Consider the following 26,379-nt stretch of genomic DNA (forward strand, 5'->3'; position numbering starts at 1 on the left):
GTCCTGCAGTGTCTTCTTTACTTATGACACCTCTAACTATCCTTGTCTTATGGTAATCTGCCGCGGCCGTGTAGGTGGGAGGTAACAGGAACGAAACAAAACATGTGCCTGAGAAGTCAGGGGGCAACCATGTATAGGCTCTATTATGGCAGATGAAATAGGTACCCTTAGCTGCTAAGAACGAAGGAGAAGTCTGAGATGCAAAAACATATGTTTCAGTGCAGATACTTTTCCCTAACTGAGCTCTGGGATTCTTGCCATTACCTTGCAGACATAGGTGACCCTGATGGGGTACAATCCAAATCGGGGAGGATCTCTTTGCTTGCTGGTTCCCACTCAGAGTAACTCCATATCCTGTTATGTTCCATCCAATATATGCTAGTGTCTCATCTCTCGGATAGTCTCATAGGAAATATCTTCCCTAATCATATCTACTATACCCTTAGCTAGAGCACTATTCTTAGGATTATCTTTCACAGAACGTAGGGGGTTGGCTTCATACGCGTATATGAACACCGTTCTATATGCCCATACAGAACCATTATGGCTGAAAGCCAGGACCAGATAAGGGATACCTTTATCAGTAGTATGAGGCATAAGACCACACACCCAACAGTTAGTTGTGTTCACTACTAATTGGTGTTGGTGTAGAAGCTGAATGAATGAATTGTTGACAAATTCTAATCTTCTGGCAGACTCGTGTTCAGGCAGAGGGTGAAAAGAATGCGAGGAAACAGTAGAAGGAGGTATGGGCTGTGTAATGGGTGCAAATGTCACTTGAAAAGAGAATAAAACATATCCTATTAAAAACGTCATTACACTAAGCAACATGAAAATACATAATATCAAAAATTGTTTCTTTGTCATTATTATACACATTCTGGCTTTAAAGTCCATCTGTCTGGCAGGTCTCTCATTCTTGAAAAACTCCATCCTCTCTAATTGCTGCTCGCGGTGGTAGGGTGTTCTATGCTAGGGAATGCTTCTGTCAGTCCAGGGCAACTCCCTTAGACCGACCAGAACTGTCGACCTAACGTCTTCAGCTGCACTCCAAAGACTTAGGCAACCACGACCCTACAGCTGAACCCGGATGGCGGTTCGAAAAGAAAAAAAACAAAAATAAGAAAGTTTCTCAGATGAGAGAGCCGCACTTTAAAAAAAAATAGCAAAGGAACGGGAAAAACATTTTTTGTCCTTAGTTCTTGGTCTCAAATTATAACGGCTTTTTCCAGGTACTGTCTGGTTCTGGAACAAGAGTTCAGGCTCTGTAGTGTTCAATCGAATTGACGGTGGCACAGCTTCTTGCAAATTATTGTCACTTTCTCGTTCAGAAATTGTTCCTTTTACACGTGCATCACTAAATGGCAAAAAACGAGGCACAGTCTCAGTCTCAGAGTCAGCGATCCCCTCCTGGACCCACCGGTCATACGGTAGAAGAAAAGGGACCCTCTTGCAGTGTACGCCGTGGATCCAGTTCTTTTTCCCTTCCACTCGAACAGCTGATCTTGTTGAGAGAAGGACGAGGTGGGGGTCGGTCATTCTTTGTCTGCTGGAAGTTCTTGACCAGCACCCATGATCCAAGATCGATAAGATGTCCTGGAGCTTCAGAGACCTGAGGCAGAGTATTGTGAACCTGTTGGTGTAGAACACGCAATTTAGCCGTCAATTCATACAAATAATCAAGCAGTACGTACAGGGTGTTCGATCTTACTAAATTTTGTTGGTCTTGGCACTCCCCATATGTTGGCCGGGCGGCCGAACACAATTTCATAGGGACTAAGTCCCACTCGCGAATGCACAGTCATTCTTGTTGATAGGAGTGCTAAAGGCAGAGCGTCAGGCCATTTAAGACCAGAGCTCGCTTGTATCTTTGCCAACTTCAGTTTTAGCGTGCCATTATAGCACTCTACTAGTCCAGCTGATTGGGGGTGATTTGCAGCGTGGAATTTTTGCTGGATACCTAGCCCCTCACATACTTTTTTCATCACTCGACCCACAAATTCACTCCCATTATCACTCCAGACCATTCTCGGCATTCCAAACATAGGGAAGAATTCTTTGGCAAGGGCTTTAGCTGTGGATAAGGCAGTGTTGTCTTTTAAGGGATATGCTTCTACCCATCTTGAAAAAGCACAAACAACAACGAGTACGTATTTCAGATTGTTGCACCTTTCCATGTGTATGAAATCTAGCTGCAAAACCTCGAACGGATACGTTGGAGGCACAAAATGACCAGCTGGAGTTGGGGTTCCCCTACCAGGATTGTATTTCAGACACACCATGCAATTCTTGACCACATTCTCTGCACATTTAGGAATTCCAGCATTTTGCCATACTGGAGCCAACAACTTACAAATCCCTTTCACACTGATATGGGCCATTCCATGAGCCATTGTCACCACTGCAAGCACATACGCATCGGGTAACAACCATCGCTGATGTTCTGACAAGTCAACCCAACAACCATTTTCATCCAATTTACCCGTACTTTCTTTCCACACCTTCAACTCTTTCTCTGAAGCTTCAGCTTGAAGAGACTTCACACCCTCTATCATATCTTCACACATTCCAACGTCACCAACCCATCTTGCGGGCCTGCAACATACATTCGATTCATCACATTTTTTGCTGTTTCTTTTGCGATTTCGTCAGCAAATGCATTGCCACGACCGACATCATCAGTAACCTTCTTGTCTGCACTGCATTTCACAATCGCAACTTGTAATGGCAAGGTCAGTGACTCAAGAAGCTCATTCACCAACTGACCATGCTGAATTTTAGCTCCATGCGAAGTCAGGAACCCACGTTCTTTCCACAATCGTCCAAAACTATGGGCCACACCAAACGCATACTGGCTGTCGGTATATATGGTCACTTTCATTCCTTTCGATAACACACACACTCTCGTAAGTGCAATCAGCTCTGCTGCTTGAGCTGAATTATGTGGTATACGTGCAGCTTCAACAATCGTATGCAAAGTTGTGACAGCATATGCTGCAGTCGTATCACCATTCGGAAGCTTGAAGCATGAACCATCCACCCATAAGGTACCATCACACTTTACAAGAGGAGTATCTTTAAGATCTACTCTCCCTTTTGTTTCTTCTTCTGTCCTAAGAAAACAATCATGTTGTTCAACATCATCTGTCTCTACTGAAATCGGCAATAACGTGGCTGGATTCAACGTATTGCACCTCTTTATGTGCACATGACTCGCTAACAGTGTCAACTCGTAACCTGACAATCGAGCACTAGTTAAATGCTGTGTCTTGGTCCTGTTTAACAACGTGTCCACTGCATGTGGAACCATCACAATCAACATATTATTCATCACTAACCCAGCAGACTGTCGAATAGAAACAGCTGCTGACGCTGTGGCTCTCAAGCAACTCGGCAATGCTTTAGCTACCGGATCAAAAAGTCGACGAAAAATATGCGCATGGGCGCTGCTTGTCTCCAAAAGACTGTGTCAGCACTGACAATGCACAACCCTCTTTCTCATGGACATACAGTGTAAAGGGCTTACTGTAGTCGGGGGTACCCAACACAGGAGCCGAACACAATGCATTACGCAATTCGGAAAAACTTTTCTGACAATCTTCAGACCACGGAACGGGGTTCAGTGTATCTTTATAGGTCAATGCTACCAAAGGTTTGGCCAGCAAAGAAAAATTCGGTATCCATTGTCTGCAGTATGATGTAATGCCCAAGAAAGCACGTACTTCTCTCTGTGTCCTTGGCACACTCAATTTTGCAATTGCCTGAATTCTTCCTGAGGTCAGTTTCCTTCCCTCCTTCGATAAGAGATGACCTAAGTAGGTCACTTCTTGTCGACAATATTGCAGTTTTGAAAGGGACACTTTGTGATGTAAATCAGATAAATGACTCAACAACGACAAGGTGGCTTCTTTACAAATCTCTTCAGTATCTGTAGCGACGAGCAAATCATCGACGTACTGAATAAGGGTAGCGCCGTCAGGTAAAACAATTGCATCAAGCTGTGTTTTTAAAGCCTGACTATATATTGATGGACTTTCACAGTAGCCTTGTGGAGCGCGTTTGAAGCGGAAACTTCGGCCTCCTAAACTGAAGCCAAAAATATCCCTGCTCTCCTCTGCAATCGGGATGCTGAAGAAAGCATTCTTTAAGTCAATCACCGAGAACCAGGTGGCGGAAGCTGGAATCATAGTCAATAGGGCAGTGATATTAGAAACAACTGGAAACTGTGGCACAACTATTTTATTTACCTCTCTAAGATCAATCACGAGCCTGTAAACAGGTGGCTTAGAGGGGTCAGTACGTTTCAAAAGAGGCAGAACAGGACTATTACAAACGTTGCCTCTTGTCTCTTCAATTACATCTTTTTCAATTAAATCATAAATGATCGCTAGCAACGCCTTTTCACCTTCACTAGAGATCTTGTATTGTTGAATGCGTGGTAATTTAACATTGGCTTTCAATGTCACAACATAAGGCGGTATTTCCAACAGACCCACATCATTAGGACCAGTAGCCCAAATGGTATCAGGAAGAAACGACAATTCGGTTGGAAGTTTATCCTTCGACAAATACATTGGAGAGACCATTTTCCTACCCAGTGTAAGTTGTACTCCCGAAGGAGAACAATATAATGTTGCATACAATCTTTTCAACAAATCCAATCCTAACAAGTTTTCACCACAACCTGTCGTCAGAATAAGGGGTGCTTCCAATTCACAAGGTCCAACAGAAAGGGACATAGGACTAGAAATCGGGTTCCTAACCGGGGCGCCAGAAAAACCTACTGAAACATTCATCTCGCCAGACAAAGGTGCGCCAGGGAGTTTTGAGTGCATAATAGAACTCTTTGTAGAACCAGTATCCAACAGAAAAGGCTCCGACACACCTGATGTAATTACCTTAACATAAGGTCCATTCTGATCTACTGGAACTAAAAAAACTCCCTCTCTTCGTCTATGGCTGTCCTAGCAATTATTACCTTCCAGATTCTCATCTTCTGCATAGTAGTCGTCAGCATAGTACTGAGCCGTCCCACCAGACGCGTTATGTTGCTGGTCAAAACTATTCATTGAGTTTTGAGACGGAAAGGAACGTGTGTTCTGGGGGAAACTTCCACGTCCTCTACCTCTAGGAGCTTGTTGAACACCTCGACCTCTTGTGCCAGAAGCACCATTCGTACGCTGTAACAAAATAGGACAACTATACTTGAAATGACCCTCTTCTTTACAATATGAACACTGATTGGGACCTACATGAACACGTGGTTGAGAAAACTCGAACCTTTGCGAGTTTCTCTGGAACTGTTGAGGTTGCTGATAGTTACTCTGACCACCACGTGGAGGATACGCCTGTTGTAAAAGAACCTTTGTCTTTAATTCTTTAGTTTTCTTGTCTGCTCTATCCTTCTCATCTTTATCCCTATTTTCGTAGTACTGTGCAGTAGCCAATATTTGTGCTGAAGAGGAAACGGCCCAAGAACTCTCTGAATCCTTCAATTTCTTACACAGCTCGGCAAGCAAATTGTGCACAAACTTGTCGACGAACAACCGCTGACCACCTTCTGTACTCATACCTTGACCACTGTGGTCGATAAACGTTTCCTCAAACCTGGTGAAGAAATCAGACACTGTTTCATCTTTCTTCTGCTTACACGCAGACAATTTATCCCAATTCACACGCATCGCAGGCATTAAAGTCTTCATGTAAGTAATGATCCTAGCAGGCAGTTCTGCTACCAAAGGTTCAGGCTTGGCACCACCAACTTGTCTATCATTTGCAGCACTAATATTAGCCCATGAGTCACCTAACTCTTGCGCATGATCTGTATGGCGAATCAATCCCCACAAAGGCTGTGGAACAACATTCCCAAATAACATGTCTATGTCGGCTAAATTCATAATGCATGAGTCTGCAGTCTGTGATAATTCCTTATAATACCCTGCAGGGTTTTTACGGGGATCAGGCAAAGTCTGCTTAAGGGCTAAAACTTCAGCTTGCTTCCACGGAACATGTACCCAAACACGCTGAAAATTAGCTTGGACAGCATCAATTTGATTAGCAACATCAGCCGCAACGGCGTCCTTCCATACCGGAGGGACTTCTCTCATTGGGTACTGTCGCACCTTTTTTTTAACAGAGGAGTCATGTTCGAACAATGACTGAGAAGGATCCTTATTCCTAAACGACAGCAACGTCGCAACTGCTTTCTCAACATCGGAACCCACAATCGTGCCCTTTTCAAACTCAAACCGTACACGGCACAAATCAGGCGTATTTGTTTCCAAATCATTATCCTCCAATTCCTCACAAAGGAAAGCACACATTTTCTCAAAAACGTATCTTTGTTTCGGTGCTTCCCATTGACGGAAGACATCCATAACAGACTCTACATCGTATCTTAAAGGGTAAACAACCCATTTATGCGCCATACGGTCAAACATTTCTCTCTCTCGAGAATTAGGCAGTTGACTACGCGACTGCTTATGCTCCGAATCTGGGGTCACACCAGATGACCCAAAGAGAGGAAATATAAGGCTGGCAACAGTATCTGTCATTCTCTGTCGGACAGAAGGAGAAGTTGATGAAAGAACAGGAGGAAAAACAGAGGGAGGCAAGGCAGACACAGAAGCAGACGCAGAGGCAGTATCAGGAAGAACACCAGAAGAGGCAGTCGATGGAGTACATAAAGTCGTAGGAGGTACAGATGGAGCAGGTAGCGAAGTCGGCGGCCCTTGAAGGGGCTGCGCCATAGTAGTAGGAGCCAACTGAAGAGGAGCTGGCGGCTGTGGAAGAACCTGAGGCACAATAACCGGAGGTTGCACAGCTAAAGGTTGCGGGGGTGCTGTAGCATTCTGCGCATAAGGGGGTGACGAACTCAACAAGTGTGACATTAAAGGATCTTTCTCAAGTTCTTTTGCTGCATCTTGCTGAAGAAGAGGAAAAACTAGATAACATTTATCGGTCACCATTTTACGTTGCCTATGCAACTGCTCATTCATCTGTTCTTCTTCATCATCTTTAAACTGCATGGCAGCTTGCATTATCGAGATACCCTCTTCCCTCTTATTTCTCTTTGCTAATTTAATTTCCTTCTGTTTGGCTTCCTTACGCCATAGGCAGAAAGAGTCAAACATCGCTGGCCGGGCTTTCTTCTTAAAAAGTTTAACCTCCAGATTATCCAGAATCTCTGTGTCAAAACTACCATATTGGGGCCATTTTAAAACACCATCTTTCCTGGTGTATCGGATCCATACTTCATTATATGTGAGGGGGCCTATGCCATGTTTCACATATAGTTCATAGGTTGGAGTTCCAATCGGAGGAACCGGACACGAGTCCTCCAATCGGGAATCCCTATTATAACCAAGACAAAACAAATTTCCATGTCTGCTAAGACCAGGCATCTTCGCCCTCCAGTCTAGCGTCAAACTTCAAAGGATTATCGAATACGATAGTCTCGTGAATACACGAATCCCTCGGCTTTGGCACTTGCAAGTTCCAAATCAAAGATCCCAAGGGGATACCAAACTAAGAACCAAACTAAGGACTGGGAGACGCTCCACTTATACTTAACTGAGGTATCGATGACGTCACCAGAAGACTCGTTTATCGTTTCGCTCTACCAAACCATCAAGGGTCCAAAACAGGGCGATAGTCAGGGCAGCAGTCCTTCGTAGCCGTCGGGAAGCGGGGAACCTCGCAGCAAAGACTTTCGGACCACGTCGACATACAGGGGTTGATGAAGTGGCGGCCTCCCTCCAGAATTTTCACACAAAGCTCCTCACGAACCTCTGGCTTGGACTGGTACCGCTGAAATCGCCCCACGTTGGGCGCCAACTGTAGTACTGGGTTTTTCAGAACCCAGTGGTGCCAGGGAACACACCCTAAGACTTCGAGTCCTTCCTGTTTCAGACTACAGAAACACAGAGTCTTCTTGGTGAAGTCAAAGATCTTGTTTATTGGCTGCAGCCAGTAACAGGTATCCTAGAAGTACAACACAGTGTATATTCTCAGGAGACTGCTCCCCTTGCAAAGCTAACCTTCTCTTTTATACAAAATATTATGCTTTAGGCAAACATTCCTTATTTTACAGTTGACCATTCACATATTTTCACTACAAAGAAATAGCAGGGTTATGATAACAAGCCCATATTTCAGTTTGTCCAGCCCTCAATCAATTACCCGGCAAGGCTCAGTACTTTCATCAGATATCGACGGACCCCCAATATAAACAGGCACCTCCTCCTTGTAAAGCAAGTCATAAAGAAAGAAACAGGGACAGATGCGTGTAAGATTAGGCATGGTTTGTGTGTGATGAAAGGTTTTATGATGTGTTGTGCCTTGATACTAATCTCATTCGGCCACTGGGAAAGAAACTGGCCGAACAGGTTTGGCTTCAGGCAGTGGAGTCAGCTTGCCCAGGTCACAGAGGAGTCAGCAAAGATGTACGTGTCCTTCAGACTCGTTTTCGGCATTAGTCATTGGCCTATGTGAGGGCAATCACAAAATGGCTGTCGTTTAAATGGAACCCGAGGGTTCAGGACGGAAACTCTGATATTCGGGTGATTTCGTCACCCAAATATGAATACAATGCTTGTGCATACTATTCTAATCATTCTCGGTCTGCTGATACCAAAATCGTTGTGATACGACGATGTTTATAACACGGGTCCAGAATTTTCAGTACCACAGAAGCTAGAACCACTCTATAATTTTGTCCTAGAGGACAGCCAGGTCCCCACCTCATGGAATGGCTCAGTGATTTCACCTATATATAAAGGAGGTAACAAGGGTAAACCTGAGAACTACAGCCTCGTGATCCTGATAGACTATGAAGCAAAATACTTTTTGGAACCACACTGGAAGAATTACACACCTGGGCTGAAGAAAACCATATAATTCCACAAAATCAGACTGGTTTCACCAAAAAGAATGAGCCAATAACCAACATCATGGCCCTATCATTGCTGAGTGATTTTGCAATGTCTTATAAACAACTATTCATCTATGCTTTATTGACTACAAATATGCATTCAATAGGGTAATCTGGAGCAAACTATGGGCAAAACCTGCAGCTTGGAAGGTGCCAGGGGGCTTCTAAGGGCACTACAAATGGTAAATTCAAATATGTGGATCAGGGTCAAACTGGGGAATGGCTACTGACTGTCCAAGATGATACCAACAAAAGGGCTATGTTCTGGCCCAACTCTTTTTAATATGTTCCTTGTTGATCTTCCAACATTACTAAATAAAATCAATAGTCATGCACCAAAAACGGGAGGAATCTTACTATCAAACATGCAGGCAACTTAGTTCTGGTCAGCAGGACAAAAGTGAGTTTGCAACGTCTTGTTGACACGACCTTTGAATATTTAAAAAAAAAATGGGCTGACCATGAATATAAAAAAAACATACTTTAACATTCCAAGGGAAAAAACTGAACAACTATAAATGGCATTTGGGAATCAGTGAATCTATATAAATAAATGGGGCTTTATTCAACTCTAGCAGAAGGTTTGCTGCACAAATTGAGAAAATTAAGAAGAAAGGCAAAGCTCTCGCAGTTTGACTCACGCTGCTCCATAGGAAGATGAACAGCTTCTTGCTTTGTCCAATTCGGGAGGTGGCAAAAGCTAAGATCCCCCCAATACTGTCTTATAGGAGTGAGGCTCTGAGGGGTCGGGAATGCACAGTATTAGAAAACAAAGTCATAAAAATCTTCAAAACCATTTTCCATCTGCCACCACATATGTCCCCAGCACAAATCAGGCTGAAGTTTGACCTGGTAAAATAATCTCCGGGCAGGAAGGTGGCTTTTATTAACTGTTGACAAACCTTCATACTTGCAAAGGAGGGCTCCTTGGGCCACCACCTTTGGTTGGAAAAACATGGGAGGTATCACTCAAATTTGAGAGAATTTTCACAAAAGTCACTTATCTCCCTGGGCCTTTCCTCAATATGGGCCTCTAATTTGAGCCCCAGCAAATTGAAAAGAAAAACAAAACTAAACATTAAAGTATTGTCTCTCCTGGAAGACAAGCAGTCACTTGCAAGGAGGAGCCACGAATGGTTAACCTTCAATACATATATGAAAGTATCTCCTCAGGGGTGTTTAGCGACATCTTATAGGAACTATAACAAGGAGCAATTTTTAAAATACAGATTGGAGATACCGTCAATATATCATTCGTCTTGGTGAAGAAAGATAGTGGGGAACTCTGCAAGCTCTACGAACAAACACCGGGGGATATCATGTGCTGTGTCTTTGTAAAGCCATCCTGAAAGAGCACCAGAACATCTTAAGCAAATAATTTGTTAAGAAAAAGATAAGATTCTGCAGCGAGGCAGTTGTTTCATGTTTTATTATATCGATCTAAGACCAAATTATGCACTGGTAAAATTCCTAAGGATAGTGGAGAAAAAAGTCCCGGGTGAAGAACGAACAAGAAGTAGTGAGAACCAATGAGTAAGGGTGAGGTCTTCAGAGGGAACATTATTGTTACAGCTATCGGAGTGATATGCAGGGCCTTAAGGCACATCAGCACCCTGGCACTGTGATTGCTAATTGATATCTCAGCAGCTAGGAGATGGATAGAATATAAGGCATACAAATGAAAACTCTTTCAGCAGATTGGCACAACAGTACTTTATATAAAGCTTTTAGCACAGTATGTCTTTTTTATTAGTAGACATTGCACAGTATGTCTTTTTATTGGTAGACAATGTCAGCTGTTTTTGTGATTATGTCAAAGACCACATTTGTATATATATAGTAGTCACCCTTCACTTACCCCCCTCCACAATCAAGCTCCAGGCGGACAATCAGACTGGTGTGTGCAGTGATTTGGGCCATTTACTCGATAATTCTCAAACTCCTATCTGTAGTTGCTAATGGAAGTTTCAACCAGAAATGGACAAATGTTATGAAATATTATTTTTATTGCTGTATCTGATGAATTTCATTGTACTGAGTAATTTTATTGAAATACTTTTAATTAACTATGCAAATAAATGTGTTTACTTACACTCAAATGCCCCCTTACATACCCAATCACTCACAAACCTAGTCAGAGACCAAGAAAACCACAACACAACCATTGACACATCCATGCAGCCACTCACAAATCCAGTCATAGATCCATAGAGCCACTCACACACCTATACAGCCACTTACACACCACTCACAGATCCAGAACACCACGTGCACACCCATACAGGCACTAGGCAGCTACACACACCCACACAGTTACTTACAGAGCTACTCACACACCCACACACAGGCAGTGATACATTTACATAAAATGCAATAGGATATGTTTGTAATAAATGTGTTGTTACTTTGTATTGAATATGTGCTTTTAGTTGGAAACTGATCAGCGGACCTGCCTGCAATATAACTTTTAGCCCCCTTATTTGGCCTGGAATCCAAGGAAAATCCACAGATCTGATTAAGAAATTAGGAAAAAAGGATTTGAAAACAAAATGAAGCAGTGTTTGGGAAAGCCTGACTCTAAAAAGAGCTTTTGTATTTCTGGTGTGTAGATGATAATTACACATAGCTAGGATGCAGTCTTTTAAATGTTGAGGAACACCCTTTTGGCTGTCTGTGAAAGGGACTCCATCTTTTTAATATATTCTGTCCATATCAAAACATAAATTGTTACAGTATAGAGCCTATGTTGCGGTCTTGGAAAAATGCAGAAACAGCTTTATTGACATGTTTCCTGGATTTGTCTACTGTGGACAAAATTCATTTGACCACTGCCATTTCTGTCCTTGGCAAATGTTGGAGAATATCAAGGCAGTGTGTGGGAAAAGCAACATTAATTTACCAAAGGTAACCTTCATTAGGATTTCCAGTCTTACCCCAGTAACTGTGCCTAGGTCATTGCCACCACAGTGCACAATGGTGAAGTCTGGACGTTGGCAATCCATAATGCTTTCAACCAAAGGCAGCAGTTGATCCCACTTTAACCCTATTTGGCAAATCCAAGTAATGACTAAATTAGGTAAACCTAAGTGCCCGTCAAAGCCACTCTTTCTAGAATTCTCGTAGTCCCAAAACACAAAACTAAGGCCAGCAAGCCAGACTCTGACCATTTGGGAAACAAGCAGGAGTAACACAAAGGAAAAAACTGCAACAAAATGAGGCAGTTCTGGGGAAGTAAGGCAAGTAAAATATCAAAGAACATATTTGATTGGATGGTTGAAATGTCATGGGAACTAAAATTAGGTAGTGACAGAAAGGAAAGAAGCAACAAACTTTGTGATTGGCTTAGGAAAAATAAAAAATAAATTATATTGTTTTGGATATGCTTGGAATTGCAAACAGTCAACCACACCTGCTACAGTAGTTTTTAAGCTAGTATGCTGCTGAGAGAAAGTCCTGTAAACGTCTGACCTACTGGTAGGCAGAGACTATTCAAAATATGTTTACTATAGAAACAGAGCTAAAAGAGTGTGGAAGGAAGGGAACAAAATAAGCTGCATTGTAAAACTGAAAAGCAGACTGGTGTACACAAATTTCTCAGTAGGGAGTGTATGTCTTGTAATTGACAACATTTTACAAAATAAAATATGTAAGTATTGACAGCAGATTGTTGAATGCTTCTAATGTCTGTTGCATGGCTCCACGGATTTACCACAGACCACACTTGGGGGGATGGGGCATCATTAAGTCCACTGTGGATCTGTAAAAACATAGGAAATTGGGCTACTTTACAGGATACATGGAAAGGGTTAGAAAATAGTGACCATCAGAAAGTTAGTTAACAAAAATAAAAGATGGAAGTGAATCTGTGATTTGCTAACTGCAACATTAAGAGTGAGAGCACAGTGTGAAGGGGCGCCATTATGGGTACTTTACTACTGAGGGGCGCAGGATTGCCATACTTCTTACTTGAGATTTGCAGTGAAAACAGATGTTAACAGATAGTAAAATAAAAGTTGTATAACAGCAAAGAGATGTTACAGGTATGGTAACTAGGTTGTACCATAAAAAATACATTTAAAAAAACCTATAAGTGTGTATAAGCTGAAAGAAAATGTGTAGCTTCTAGACACTATAGTAAAAGGTAAAATAGAAGAGAGGTTAGATGAGAACGTTAAGTATAAATATAATGAACAGTAAAGGAGAAAGAGGAATTGCTATGTGGAAAATATAGCTATTTTATTAAGCCAGTAAGAATCAATGTGTTTGAAATTAGATATGGCTGCTTGCTTATCACATGTAATTTAATAGTATGTGAGTTGCATCCACTGACACACTCAGACAGACACGCACTCATACAAAAGCACTGATGTACCCATTAGTCATACACACAGTCACCGATAGAATCAGTTAAAAAAAAAAACATAAAATCATTCACATACCCAATCATCAACTATATATCCACTTACATAGTCATTCACACACCCATGCAGGCACTGTCATACCCACTCACACCTATACAGCCATTTATGTACCCATACACTCAGTCATTTACACACACACTTATACACTTGTACACCCAGTTATAGACCAAGTTACCCACCCATACAACCACTCACATACCTATTTACAAAACCATACAGCCACTCACACACCCAGTCAGACACCAACTGGGGCCATACATATCCACTCACACACCACTTATGTAGCCACCACTAACAGAGCCACTTGCACACACTATTACACACCCAGAGCCAGCTACCAAGCCATTCAGGCACTTACACAGCCATTTAGACACCAATACAGTCACTAACACACCCAGCCATACACCCACACAGCTATTTACACCTGCAATGACACACCTAGAGAGGCACTGATACACTCACTCACATATCCACTCAACTACTCACACACCCACCCAACTACTCACACACCCAGTCACCTACATGTACCACCATTCATATTATAAACTCAGACACTTACACAGTCTTTAACACTGACATAACCACTTATGTAGCTACTCGCTTATAGTAAGCAAACTAATAGTATGTAATGTAAAGTTAAATGTATTATTTATTTGTTTTTCATATATCTACTTGTGTTTAAAGAGGAATGGAAGATGGAATGCTGAGGTAAAAAAAAAATTACAATTATGCTTGTTGACATCATCCATAAAGTGGGCGACAGATGACATTTTTGGTGCAATTGGCATATGGCATTTGCTACAATGAGTGACCATGTCTTCCAGTTTTGATGAAACAGCGGGGATGCTAATCATCTGGTCAGGCAGTAAGGGTCCCACAGATGGTCTAGCTGCTAATAATGATGGACCACCTTGCCTCTCTCTTCCCATCAATAACTGATTCAGGGTGTGCTTTGCAATGTGGAAACTAGGCCCTCATTACGACCCTAGTGGTTGGTGATAAAGTGGCGAGGCTGGCGGTAATTACCGCCAACTTAGGACCATGGCGGAAAGATCTACGAAAGACAGCCAATGTACCATACCGACCGCCACGGCGGAAACAACAGGCACCAACGTGGTAGCCGCCTACAGCCAGGCGGAAGTTAATGTTCCGCCCACCATATCACAACAACACAATCCGCCACCTTTTCTGAGGCGGTACCAACAACATCAAAAGCCTGGCGGAAACTGAGCTCAGAAGTGAAAGGACTCACCTTTGGAGACACAGGGGAGAACCATGCCGCCATGGAACCAGAACTGCATGTTTTTCCTATGATATTCTACATGTTGCTCCACCACGAACACCAACGCCGGCGAAGACGACGATGGTGAGTACAGCCATCTAGCACACAAGGGAGAAGGGGAGGAAAAAGAGAGTGACACACACATGCACAACACACACACCATACACACAACCAGATGCATTACAAAAACAATTTGACCCCGTGGGCGTGGCTGGGAACATGGCGGCTTACTAAGGAGCCGGTCGCGGAGGGCGCCGCTCCTGAAAGAATATGCGGAGATAGTAACAAGCCTTACCGGGGGATCGTGGGGCTTGACAAGTTGATGAAAGAGGTCCGTTTTCCCCATTTCTTTTTTTGGGGATCAAGTGGCGGTATGACGGACAAGGGAGTTGGCGAGAATACAGCGTTCTTTGGAGCACGGAGCTGCTCCGTTGCGGAGTGCTTCATCGAAGCTCAGCCAGGTCAGGGAGGTGACGGCTCGTGTTTCCCTCTGAGGAAATCAAGGCAGAGTCAGCACAAGAGCAGAATCCGGTGGAAGGAATAACAGGTACTTCAGGATTTACCAGCATGCCGAGGACCTGGGGTCTTTTGAGTCTGGTAGGAAAGTACCAAGATTGGAAGGTTTTTGGCTTCAGGATTATGTTATCTTTAGTATAAGTGTTTTAGAAACTTATTTAGACCTTATGGTGGACAGGGTAAAGGGGAAGGTGGGGTTCGGGAAAGAAGGGGGGAAGGTGGCATATAAAAATAGTCTTGGTCAAGTAGCGTATTCCCTCTGTAGTGCTAAGAAACGTAAGAAAAGAGTTGAAATTGAAAGTCTGATCCCCTCCCCCCCAAAATCTTCTACAGTGAGAAGTAAGGCGGGACAAGATAATAGCTCTGTTATAAAGAAACTGGATGCGAAGAGTTTTGGTGGATTGAGTTACAGGAAAGCACGTGTCACCCCTTCAGTTACGACTTATTTTTGACTATTGCCTGGCTCTCCCAGAATGTTAGCCGGGGGTACGAATATGCAAGAGCTGGACAAAATGGACAGAATAGAGGTGGCCGCTAGTTCAGAGGGTAGCAGTTTAGACCTCCGGGTGGACGGGGGAAATGTGTTACAGCACTCTCTCCCTGTGAGCTCCATAGAGAGGCAAGCAGAAGCGAATGCAGTGCAGGTTTCCCAACCTGTCGGAGAGGATCAGGGGAAATCAATTGCAAATATGTTAAAAGCATTATCTGTGGAACTGAAGAGCGGCTTTGAGACTTCTAATGCCAATCAGATGGAGATTAGGGGTCTCTGGAAAGATTTAGGAAAGAAAATTGATGATTTAACAGGTCGTACTGCCGCTTTAAAGGGGGAGGTGAGGGAGTTAATAGTGACGGTTGAAGAAAATAAGGAGCAGATAAGATATTTAAAAGAAGCGGAAACAGGGGTGATGGCTAAAATGGAATCCCTGGAAAATAATTTGAGGAGGAATAACTTGAGGTTTCTAAGGGTCCCGGAAGGGCTGGAAGAAGGTGACTTAAAAGGTTTTATGGCTCGACTGATAAAGCACGAGGTGAATGTGGAAATATCAGAGGAAGACATTGTTAAAGATATTCAAAGGGTGCACCGGGTTCCGGCAAAAATGCCTCCCAATAGGGACAGACCAAGGACAATCCTTGTTTATTTTCAGACATACTCTTTGAAGGAACATATTCTCGCCCTGGCCCTAAAAAAGAAGTTGTTGATGGTAAACGGATCCCTTTTTGAAATCAGGTCGGACCTTGCATCTGTGACTTTGAATAAACAGTGGGAGCTGGGTAAAAGAATAGATATTTTGAAAAAACTTGGGGCAACAGCTCAGCTGAGATTTCCTGCTTCTCTGAAAGTTATGGTAAATAACAAGATGTATAATTTTACGGACTGAAAGGAGGTGGTTGAGTTGATTATGAAAACTGAGAAAGAGGATAGAAATGAGGCAGGTTTAACTTAAGATTGGATTGTTCCCCCGGTGAGGAGGTTTTGTGGGCAACGCCCTAACTTAGGAGTGGTGACCCTCCTCTGACCTTGGTTAAGTCAATGTTTGGGTGGGTTCCCAGGGGAGGAGGGGGATTGGGCGTGGTGCAGGATAAAGGTGGAGGGGAGCACTGGGTGGGGAGTATAATAAGGGGGAAAAAAAGATTATCTTTGGTGTAAGTAGTTTGGGGGGAGCAGGAGTAAGGGAAGTGATGGTGAGCACTGGGTGGGGAGCATATTAGGGGGAAAAAAAGATCCTCATTGTGGCAGGAGGACCTGGGGTGTAGGGGAGGGATGGTTGGGGGGGTGAAGAAGGTAGGTGGTTTGGATGTCGGAAAATGGTGATTAAGAACTTGAGACTCCTGTCTTGGAACGTAAATGGTCTCAGGTAAAGAGTAGGCAGAAAAGGTTGGTGGAATATTTGAGGGATATCCTGTTTTGATGTCTTGATCTTACAAGAGACTCATCTTTCCGGAGAGGAATGTTTTAAAGTTTTTAAGGCATGCAGGTGGGTTCAGCAGAAAGCTAGCTCAAATTGCTTGAGTGGTAGTAAACGAGTGGCTGTTTTAATTAAGAAACATGCCAGTATTACTTTTCTGGAAGGCCCCATAGATAACTTAGGGAGGTGGGTGGTGGGGAAGCTGTCTGCTTTTGAATATGTCTTTACTTTTGTAGGATATTATGGTCCTAATAGAGATGATTTAGGCCCATTAAGGGAACTCTCGGATTGTCTCTTACAATATTTAGATCCTGTAATATGGGCAGGTGATTTTAATGTTGTACTGAACTACGAATTAGATAGATCAGCGGGTAGTAGGTCCAAAGTAAACGAGAAAATGCAGGGTCAGATTCGGGGAATGATGTCCCAATGGGGGCTATATGATGTTTGGAGGGATAAAAGGGGGTCAGAGAGAGGTTACTCTTATAATAATAAGAAGTATCCGCATCAGTCCAGGATTGGCTATTTCCTGTTGGATACAGGTTTGAGGGACTTTGTTGAGTCAGTAGTACATATTGGGGCCCATTTATCAGATCACTCGGCGGTTAGTTTAGTTCTTAGGTTACCAACGAAAAGGAGGGAAAAAAGGTGGACTCTACACAGAACTTTGCTTCTGGAAGATGAGGTGGTTGCGGAATTGCGGGCAGATTCAGAGGAATTCTTTAGGATAAATTTGGGTTCAGCTCCCTTAGTGATAGTTTGGGACACAGTTAAGGCCTTTCTGAGGGGATGTCTGATTAGGATAGCTGCATATAGGAGGAAATTATATAATTAAGAAATAAGTAGGCTGGAGAGTCAAATACGACAGTGTGAGCAGGGAATGCTAAGTAAGGAGCAGGGTGAAGAATTGGACAACTTATATAAGCAACATCAGACAGCTAGTCTGGAGTTGGCAGCTCTCTTTGATCGTAGGGTTAGTTTGAGATGTGAAGCTAATAGGGTGATGCATTTCAAGTACAGTGAGAACAGCAGTAAATTGTTGGCTTGGAAGATAAAATCAGACAGGGTCAGGAATCGGGTGACAGAAATTCGAGATGTGGACTCGGGCAGATTAGTAAAGGTGCTGGTCAGGTGGAGGAAGGCTTTTTCAGTTTCTTTAAGGACTTATCCTCTGAAGATTTGAAGCCGCCTTCGGAGATATTGAAGGAGTGGCTTGGGGAATTAGAGTTACCAACTCTGAATGAAGAGGAGAAAAGGGCAGTTAATGAACAGTTTCAGCTGAGTGAGGCAGAAAGGGTCATTTCACCAGGTAAACTGGGGAAGGCATCGGGACCAGATGGGTTACCGATGGAGGTTTATCGAGCTCTCTGTAGTAGCATTCTAAAAGTTTTGAAGCAATTGTGTGACAATATCATGGAGGGGACAAGAATCTGCCTCCTTCTTGGAATGAGGCGACTATTAAGTTAATTCTAAAACCCGGTAAAGACCCTAGGAAGTGTGATTCATACCGCCCAATATCACTGTTAAATTGTGATTATAAAATCTTTGCCAAACTCCTGGCTGATAGACTAGCGATGGTAATGGGGAAACTCATACATACAGATCAGAAAGGGTTTCTGAAAGGGAGGCATATGCATGAATTGACACAGGGATTGGTAGGGTCAATTGGTTTAGCTACCTCATTGCATATGCCTCTGGCGGTGGTAATGGTGGATGCAACAAAAGGATTTGACATGGTTAATTGGAGTTATTTGATGGCGGTATGTGAATCATATAAAATTGGAGAACAATTTATTAGAATATTGAAAAAAATCTATCAGGACCCAAGGGCAAGAATCTTGGTTAATGGTATTCTCACCCCTCTGGTAAAAATAGAAAGAGGGACGAGACAGCGGTGCCCATTATCCCTTCGATTATTTGAAGATAAGAGAATACCGCCTTTCCGGTGTGGAGACCTGGTTAGGAAGGTCTCTCTATATGCGGATGATCTAATGATCTATACAGCAAACCTAAGCCAGGCTAAACCAGTTCTACAAGAATTAACGGAGGATTTTGGGGGGATTTCTGGTTAAGCAGTTAACAATCAAAAGACCGAAATTATGGCATGGAATATGGAACTAAATGACGATGTAGTGAATGCAAAAAAAGAGGTTAAATATTTGGGGATCACAGTAACACATGATATAAGTAAAATGGCGGAAACAAATCTTGCTCGGGTTATGAAGAAGGTGGATCTTTTACTGAGAAAATGGCTAAATCTTCCACTAACTATAATAGGTCGGATTAACGTGGTAAAAATGGTGATTGTCCCTAAATTAACTTTTATTTTCAATGCACTGCCATTAATGTTTAACAAGGTTGCTTTACAGAAATTGCAGGGGAAAATTAGCAGTTTTATTTGGGCATCAAAAGGTGTTTGTATATCATGGAAAAAGCTTAGGAGAAAGAAAGAAAAAGATGGTCTGGTGGCCCCTGATACACAGTACTATGCATGGGCATATCTGTTAAAAAATGTAAGGCAGAGTTTTTATGCATTACACTGTTCTGAGCTGGGGAAGGTGTTAACTGCTCTGATGGAAGGTCAGGAGGTCCAGATAAGTTTTTTGTATAAGTTCGGGGATCCGAAGTTCTTTTAAAAAAATTCAATTTAAGATATTATATGATTGGGCAGTACTGTGGTTTGAGGTGAGGAAGATCACGAAGTTGTCATATTGCAGTGAGTATGTGGTGATTTGGGACTCTCCTGGCTCCCCGGAGTGGACTAAAGATGCCCTGGCTATTCCCCATGAAAGAGGCAGTTTTTTTTGCAATGGAAACATCTTTGTTATAATGGTGAACTTAGGGGCTTTGATAACCTTAATATTGAGGTGGGAGGAGGCCTGTCTAAGTTTGAATACTTTCAGATGAAGTCCTGGGTTGGGAATGTGACAGAGGAAGTGGGAAGTACTAATGGACTGGTGGACCAGATGCAGCTGGACATTCCGATGAAGAAAGAAGTGGCAAGATGGTATTGGCTGATGATGGATATTGTGGATGGGGAATTTAACCTCCCAGAAGAAATCTGGAGGGAGTGCTTGCCAGAGCCGCAGCTTAAAGACCTTTGGCAAGTATCTACTACACTTCTGTATAACACTGTTAAACCTGCTGCATTAAGGAGAAATCATCTATTTTCTATCCACAGAGCCTTCTGGACTCCCAAAAAACTGTCCAGGCTGAAACAAGATAATCTGGTGAGGTGTAAGAAGTGTGGTTTTGCATCAGCTGACGATCTACATATGTTTATGGACTGTCCTTTACTTCGTAAGTTTTGGCAAGAGGTGGGTGATGCAATTAATGAGATTATTCCCTCAAGCCCAAAGGTAAGACCTTTGACAGTGATGTTTGGCTGTTCATATGAGACACAGAAGATGAATAGAGATGGAGCTAAACTGTTGTTTTATATGATGCTTGTGGCAAGAAGGGAGATTAGTAGGAAATGGATCTGCCCTGTTCCCCCTACTTTTGTCGAATGGAAAAATTCTCTAATTTACTATCATAAGTTTGACTGTCACAAAGTTTGTAAGAGGATCAGATTTTGGAATCCGCTGGAGCAATGGTTGGGAAGCGGGGAGGTAGAAATAGGTAAGATATGATCCTATGATTATATCCTTCCCTCTACTTTCCGCACTAGAGTTTGGGTGGAAAGTCTGTCCCAGACAGGGGTGACGAGGCCAGGGATGCGTGGTGAGCAGTTGGGTGAGAGCCTTCGCTGCCCCTCCTCCCCCCCCCCCATCGGTTACATGAGGGAGATTTGGAAGATAAATGAGGATAAAAAAAAACTATTTTACCCCGTAACATGGCTGAATAATGCAAGGACAAAACGATTTCGCCTAAGTGTTTGTAATAAGATCAACACAGTAGAAATAATAAGATATATACATTTGTACAGAAAAAGGGACACAGCCCAGTCCTCAATTTCCGTGGGCCACATGGCCAAAGGCCAAAGTCCAAGGCCACACATGTCACCTGCCTCAACACGGAGGGAACACTATAGGGGCATCAGTTTGTTAATAGGCAGGCACCTCAGGGGGACGGGTGACGGGGGGCACCTCAGCCGGGAGATGTAACAAGACCACTGGTTCTGGAGGGGGCAAGGTGCCCTGTGCTTGCTCCTGGGGAGTGATGGGCCATAGCCTTTCAGGTGGGTGTCATAGCCACTGGTTCTGGAGCGGACAGGCCGCACAGCTGCCCATGGCCTGCGGTGACGGCTGCACAGTGGTGGTGTCGCTGGTGGGGGGAGGCTCCTGCCCATCTCCTGCAACCTCGGACAGCTGCACAGTGGTGGTGCTGCTGCTGGGGCGAGGCTCCTGCCCATTCCCTGCAACCTCGGACGGCTGCACAGTGGTGGTGCTGCTGCTGGTGGGGGGAGGCTCCTGCCCTTTCCCTGCAACCTCGGATGGTTGCACAGTGGTGGTGCTGCTGGTGGGGTGGGGGGCTCCTGCCCATCCCCTGCAACCTCGGATGGCTGCACAACCATGGTTGGTGGTGGAGGTTCTGTCACAGTTCCTGGTCCAGGCTCCTTGCCCGTCCTGCCTGCTGGTGCAGGCTCCTTGCTCTTCCTGCCTGCTGGTGCAGGCTCCTTGTGCTTCCTGCCTGCTGGTGTACGCTCCTTGCTCTTCCTGCCTGCTGGTGCAGGCTCTTTGCTCTTCTTGCCTGCTGGGGCACACTCCTTGGCCTTTCGTGTGGCAGGTGCAGGCTCCTTGCCCTTCTTGCCAGCTGAGGCAGTCTCCCTCCCCTTTAGGCTGGTTGGTGCAGGCTCCTTCCCCTTCAGTACATGTGGCCTGGATCCCTTTCCACCACGAGGGGGTGCGGTTAGGACTGGGCCTATGGGCTGAGGTGCCTGCCTGGGTTCATGATACCCTGCCCATACGTGCAGGACGGGGGAGGGGCAGGGAAGAGGTCAATGGTGGATAGGAATAGTTTTTTCAGGACATTAGGGCAGGAAGAGGGAGAAGGAATGTGAGTGGAGGATGAGGGAGTGGTTGTTGGAGGCATCTGTCTGCTGCTTTTGGGTGCAGGTGCATGGGCTGTATGCTGTTGGGAGTTGGATGGCTGTTGGGTGTCTGAGTGCTTGCGTTTGTGTAACTTAGGAGGAGGGACAGACACAGTGGGAGTGGACACAGGGACGTGTGCATGGCTATTGTGGAGGTGTCTGCCAGTGAGGTGTGTGTTCTGCTTGGTGTGGTGATGATGCTGGTAGTGGATGATGATGAAGTGCATGCAGGTGTGAGTGCAGACGTGGCTGGGAGGGAGGGGGAGGAGGGGGAGACAGTAGAAATAGTGGATGTTGGTGTGTCTGCAACTGGATGGTGTTTGTGTGAGTGCCTGTGGGATGAAGTGTGGTGCTTGTGTTTGGCTGTGACTGTCCCCTCCAGTCTCCGGCATGGTGCTCCCTTCGGCCTCCGTCCCACTGGTGCCCTCACCCTCAGTGGGCTCTGCCTCCTGGGTCCAGTGGGATGCAGTTCCCTCCATGGCCTGTGCCTCTGCTCCTCCGCCAGATGATGCTAATGAACATAAGGACAGGATGACAAAACAAGAAAGGGGGTTAAGAGACAAAGGATACACTGGGTCAATGGATGAACCAACACCACCATTGGTGTACACAACACACTCCCGCACAGGGAACAGGCCTACGCAATATGCATTGCACTACCAGAGAAATAGTTAGCCACCAAGGCTTGGGGAAGGGCACATACCGCCAAATGTAACACACCTGGGACCCACGCAGCCCTGACCAGTAGTGGATGCCTATGAGCTAGGTAGAAAAATGTTCCCTTCTGAACCCTAGCCACCAGGGGACCTATGCTGCAATGTCAGGCCTGGCCTAAGGGCACCCACTGACACACATCCCCCACCCGGATACCACCCTACCATGCGTAAGTTTTAATGATGGGCACTGTACTCACCCCCTTGAGGCTGCTGTGATGCACTCAAGCACCCATCCAGCTCTGGATAGTCCATCGCCAGTATGCGGGCCATCGCCAGTATGCGGGCCATCGGGGGGGTCAGGGTTTGACGGGCAACCCCTTCCTCGTTGGGAGGCCATCCCCAGATGGACCTCTGCCGTCTTCCGTGCCCAGCCTCTCAGGTCCTCCCACCATTTGCAACAGTGGGTACTCCGCCTGCCATAGACCCCCAGGGTCTGCATCTCTTTGGCGATAGCACGCCACATACCCTTCCTTTGATGGGCGCTGACCTGCAGAGGCAATACACACAGGACAATAGATTTAGACAAACAGTCCTGCCTGTTACACATTTGGCCCACCAGACCATCACATCACCATTTACACACAAATGACCCAACACACAACCTGTATGCTGCCAAGCGGACACCCACCCACCCCCCTTACACAAGGCCTTCACAAACAAAACTCCATGCATTCATGCCACATGCATCGTGCTCACAGTGTACTCACCTGTTGGTCTGGAGGCCCATACAGCTGTCCGTACTGGGGAAGGACCCCATCCAACAGTCTCTCCACTCCTCCAAAGTGAAGGCTGGGGTCCTTTCCCCAGTCACACGGGCCATGGTAGGTTCCAGACACAGGTCACAGCATTACATGCATTGTAGGTCCTCTCCTATGGAAGGTCAGGTAACAAGTGAGGAATCAGATAGAAAATGGCAGTCACGTCCGTGGCTGTGCATACTGTCACCACCGGCGTAGATCACCATTGGCCCCTGTAACCAATAGGGCCCAATGTTAGCCAATGAGGAGTTGCACAGCTGTTCACCACCACCTCCCGCAATGGCGCACAGTGTCAGCGGAATTACCTCACTTCCACCTGTCCTTCTACACAGGACAGGCGGACGGCATTTCAGAGTGGGGGGGGGCAGGCCCTGGAATAATGCTGCATCACAGGAGATATTAGCACACACTGGACAAATCACAATGACCATTTCATGTTTACAGGATGCAAAGTTCTGTTCTAGTTCCATTGTTCAGTTTGTGACCGGCTCCTCACTCTTTTGTTCCTTAGATTCCTACCGCTGCGGATGAATAGGAGATGGAGACATAACCCCGTGTATAGACCCCTGGTAGACTTGGCAATACTGGAGGACAGGCACATAATACTCACCTATAGATTGGACAGAGCCACAATCACAGGGGCAAGTGCAATAGGATGGGGTGACGATGGAGGAAATTCCAGGGTATTATTCCAGTCTGTTTGAGGCACAGGTGCATTATCCATGGGGACATAGGAAGGTGAGCAATGGCAGTTCAAGGTGGAAAAGGTGACAGAGTGGGACACAAGAATGACAATCAGGAGAGTCTCATTTCCTGGCGAGGGTCTTGGCAAGTGTCTCTGGCTTCTGTCTGCATCTCAGGGAAAGTTAGCAAGGTGGTTCACCTTCTGCAGGGGGAGGGGTGCTGGTGGCCTGTGAGTCCTGTGGCGGGGCCTCCTGGCCACTAGCAGCAGCGGAAGTGGAAGGCTGTTCAGATGTCTGGCTAGTGGCAGGGGCCCACTGGTGTGAGACTGCCTCCCTCATAATGTTGTCCATGTCTACCAGCACCCCTGCTAGGGAAATCAGGGTGTTGTTAATGGCCTGTAAGTCCTCCCTGATTCCCCTGGTACTGTCCCTCCTCTAGCCGCCTGTTCTCCTGCACATTGTCCAGGATCTAGCCCATCGTGTCCTGGGAATGTTGATAGGCTTCCAGGATCTCTGCGAGAGCCTCCTGGCGAGTCAATTCCCTGGTCCTGTCCTCCCCCTGGTGCACAGCAGTCCTCCCAGTGTCCCTGTTGGCCTGTGCCTCTGTCCCCTGAACCGTGTGCCCACTGCAACTGACCCCAGGTCCCTGACTGTCTTGGGGGCGAGGTGTGCCCTTGGGTCCCTGTAGAGTTGGACACACTGCTGATTGACATGTACTGGGGACAGAGGTATGGGTATGCTGGGTGGGTGCTATGGTGGTGTTCCCTGATGGGGGAGGCTCTGTGGTGGTGTGTGACTTGGCCTGGGTGACCGGCTGTCCAGTGGTCCCTGATGGGCCAGGTAGGTCATCAAGATCCTGAAGACCAGAGTTGCTGTCATCACTGTAGGCCTCTTCAGTTGGGGGACTGGATATTGCTGGCACCTCCTGTCCGCTGACATTGGCTGGGGCACCTGTGGGGATGTGAATGATGTGTTATGGTTTCTGTGTCTGCCATATTGTTTATCCGTGGCTTCCCCTCTTTAGTTGGATTTGCCCTGTCAGCTTTCACTTGTGTATATTAGTGTATGGTGGGATTGTTAGTTCTCTATGCTGTGCATGCTTTAGTGATGAGTGTCCACACAGGGCTGTGACGGGAGTCCATGCATTGGTACAGCATGCAGGGCTTGGCATTGGGATGAGTGAGATGTGATGGTGGGGTGTATGGGAAGTAGTGGAGTGATGGGAGTAAGGGTGAGGGTATGTGATGGCATGCAGGTAGGGGGTGATAGGAGTAGAGAGTTGACTTACCAGAGTCCAGTCCTCCTCCGACTCCGGCCAGGCCCTCAGGATGCAGTATTGCCAAGATTTGCTCCTCCCATGCTGTGAGTTGTAGGGGTCCACCACCAGTCCTATGGATCGCAAGCTGGTGTCTTGCTGCTATGGAACGTACCTTCCACCGTAGCTCGTTCCACCTCTTTCTGATGTCATCCCTAGTTCTTGGGTGCTGTCCCATGGTGTTGACCCTGTCCACGATTCTCCGCCATAGCTCCATCTTCCTAGCTATAGATGTCTGCTGCACCTGTGCTTCAAACAGCTGTGGCTCTACCCTGATAATTTCCTCCACCATGACTCTTAGCTCCTACTCTGTGAAACGGGGGTGTCTTTGTGGTGCCATGGGTGTTATGTGAGGTGTGTTGGTGAGGGTGAGTTGGGTGACGTGTGGGGGTGTGTGATGTGTAGTGCGTGAGAGGTGTATAGGTATGAATAGTGTGTGGCTCGTGTTGTGTCAGTGGTTTTGGTGTCAGTCTCCTAGCAGTAATTGTTGTTTGTAAAGGGTTGTGTGTAATGTGTGTGTGTTTTATAGTGGCGTGGGTGTGTGGGTGTGGTGTGTGTATAGGTGTAAGGTATGTGTAGTTTGAATTGTCCAATGTGGAGTTATTTTGTATATGGGTGTCCATTGTGAGCGCGGCGGTATGTACCGCCAATGGTTTACCGCTGTTGAATGTCCTCTGTGGTGATTCGTGGGTCATAATGTGGTGGGCGTAGTTCTGTTGGCGTAACAGTGTGGGTTTTGATACAGCCAGTTTATCACTGACCTTTGGGCTGGCGGATTTGTGTCTGTGGCTGAATACAGATGGATTGGTGTGTGTCA

This window comes from Pleurodeles waltl, chromosome 4_2 (genome assembly GCF_031143425.1).
Source record: "Pleurodeles waltl isolate 20211129_DDA chromosome 4_2, aPleWal1.hap1.20221129, whole genome shotgun sequence".
Lineage (NCBI taxonomy): Eukaryota > Metazoa > Chordata > Amphibia > Caudata > Salamandridae > Pleurodeles > Pleurodeles waltl.